Raw genomic sequence first — 2,356 nt, forward strand, 5'->3', positions numbered from 1 at the left:
ATGGCTTTCATTGTTGCTTAGCTTAAGCCTACTCCAATCCTCCAGGCCCAACCAACATTTGGACTCTTTACTGGGTATGGTTTAACTAAATAGTACCTCAGGATCAACCAATCGAATATTTTAAATTCAACCCCCATCAGTCATTTATTTACGCGCATACCCTCTATTCAAACTTGGATCCGGGAGAAGAAGACCGTTCCTCGACTTCCGTGTTCCCTCTCCCTCATCGACATAAAAAGCTCAAGAGAGAGAAACAGGAGGTCAGCTCCAGTGATCTCTAGAGACAGAAACTAAAACCCCTCCTCCATGCTTTAAGCTCATCACAAGCGAGAACGAGAGCTAGGATTCAACCTCATCATCAATGGTAGCGGGAAAAGTGAAGGCGGCGATGGGATTCCATCGGAGCCCGAGCCCGGGCCCGTGCACTCCCAGGCTCGAGAACCCAAGGGCGATCGTCGTCGTCGCCGACGCCGACCACGGCGAAGGCCTCTCAGTCTTCGAACTCGAAATCGAACACCGTCTTCTCTCGATCCTTCGGCGTTTACTTCCCTAAATCCTCTGCTCAGGTTCAGCCTCGGCCTCCTGACGTCAGCGAGCTCCTCAAACTCGTTGAGGAGCTCCAAGAAAGAGAATCTCGGTTACGGACCGAGCTTTTGGAGCACAAACTGCTTAAAGAAACGGTAGCAATTGTTCCGTTTCTTGAAAAAGATCTCGCCTTGAAGACTGAGGAAGTTGATCGATGTAAGAAGAGGATGGAGATTCTAGAAGCGAATATCGAAGAGATGGAAGAGGGAGGGAGGAGGAAAGATGAGAGGATTAGCGAGTTGGAAGCGGAGATTGAGGAGTTGAAGAAGAAGAAGAACGGATCGAGGAGCGTCACAGTGGACATTGACGAGTGCTCGTCGTCGTCTCAAAGGTTTCAGGCGCTGATCGATGCTTCGGCGAAGTCGAATCTGCTGAGACATTTGAAGAAATGTTCGACATTTACCGCCGTTACTCAGAATCAAGAAGTGCAGCAGCAGCAGCAGCAGCAGAAAGTCGGGGTTGAAGAAAAGAAGGACGCTGATGAAGTTGAGAGTGATAAAAAGTCGAGCCTGATGATGCCAAAAGCTCCGAGAATCCCTAAGCCACCACCATTGCCCTCATTTCCTTCACGATCCTCTTCTTCGTCGAGCTCTTCCAGTTCATTATCTTCTTCGGACGAGGTTAGTACTGCGAGCAATCGAATCATAGGATCGAACATTTCGATCCCGCCGCCACCAATTCCACCCGCCAAGTGGCGGAACCTGGAGAGCTCCAGACCGCCTCCGCCTCCTCGCCGCCACCCCCGGCAAGGGGCAAGAAATCCGGCCACGTGATGTTAGGCGGTTGCCGGAGGTAGTAGAGTTCTACCATCTCTGATGCGAAGAGATTGAAGAGGAAATCAGCGGTGAGTTACCGATTTGTCCCTCGCGGCGAATACTCGCAATATGATGCGGCGAAGAATGAGAACGGTTCCGCTCCACTCCTCCACCCGCCGTGAGTCCCGTCACTCTTTAGGGTTTACTTTGAAAATGGGATAAGTGGGTTGGGAGTTTATAATAATTTGTCACTTGCAGATTAAGACGGACGTCGAGACGCAGAGGGATTTCATCCGCTTCCTAATAAAGGAAGTGAACAGCGCAGCCTTCACCAACATAGAAGACCTCGTCGCCTTCGTCAAATGGCTCGATGACGAACTCTCCTACCTCGTAAAATTCTCACTAGCCCCAACCCCATTCTCTCTATTTCTTATCAGCCCCAAACTTAAAGTTTACTCTATTTTAGGTGGATGAACGAGCTGTGCTCAAACACTTCGACTGGCCGGAGCAAAAGGCCGACGCGATGCGAGAGGCTGCGTTCGGGCAGCCCTGCTCTTCTGTTCTCAAGAAGATGCAGGCGCTCTTAGAGAAGTAAGTTAACTTGATTAGTCTTGAATTTTGACTTATAAATTAATTAAAGAATTTGGTAATTTTGGGATTAGATTGGAGCAAGGAGTGTACAATTTGTCACGAATGCGAGAAGTCGCGGTGAAGAAGTACAAGGGGTTCCAAATCCCTTGGGAATGGATGCTGGACGCTGGATTTGTTAGCCAGGTGCTCGACAAAATGCCTTACCCTTTTGATTATAGTTTTGTAGTATATTCTATCTTTTATGATGTGTTTGGATGGAGGGTAGAAAAGGGAATGGGAAGAGAAATTTGAGTTTAACCTTGTTTGGGAGTTTTATTGGGAGGGTAGAGGAGGGAAATGAAGGGAAATTTTATACTAAAATCTTACACCCCAAATTAGGGGGTAAAGGAGGGGAAGGGAAAATTGACAAGTTCCCTTTCTTTCCC

General features: G+C 48.4%; 1 pseudogene; it reads left to right on the plus strand.

Annotated features, from left to right (window-relative positions):
• LOC109838488 overlaps nucleotides 149–2,356 on the plus strand; it is an 18,332-nt pseudogene continuing 16,124 nt past the window's right edge.

The sequence above is a fragment of the Asparagus officinalis genome, chromosome 1 (assembly GCF_001876935.1).
Source record: "Asparagus officinalis chromosome 1, Aspof.V1, whole genome shotgun sequence".
Classification (NCBI taxonomy): Eukaryota; Viridiplantae; Streptophyta; class Magnoliopsida; order Asparagales; family Asparagaceae; genus Asparagus; species Asparagus officinalis.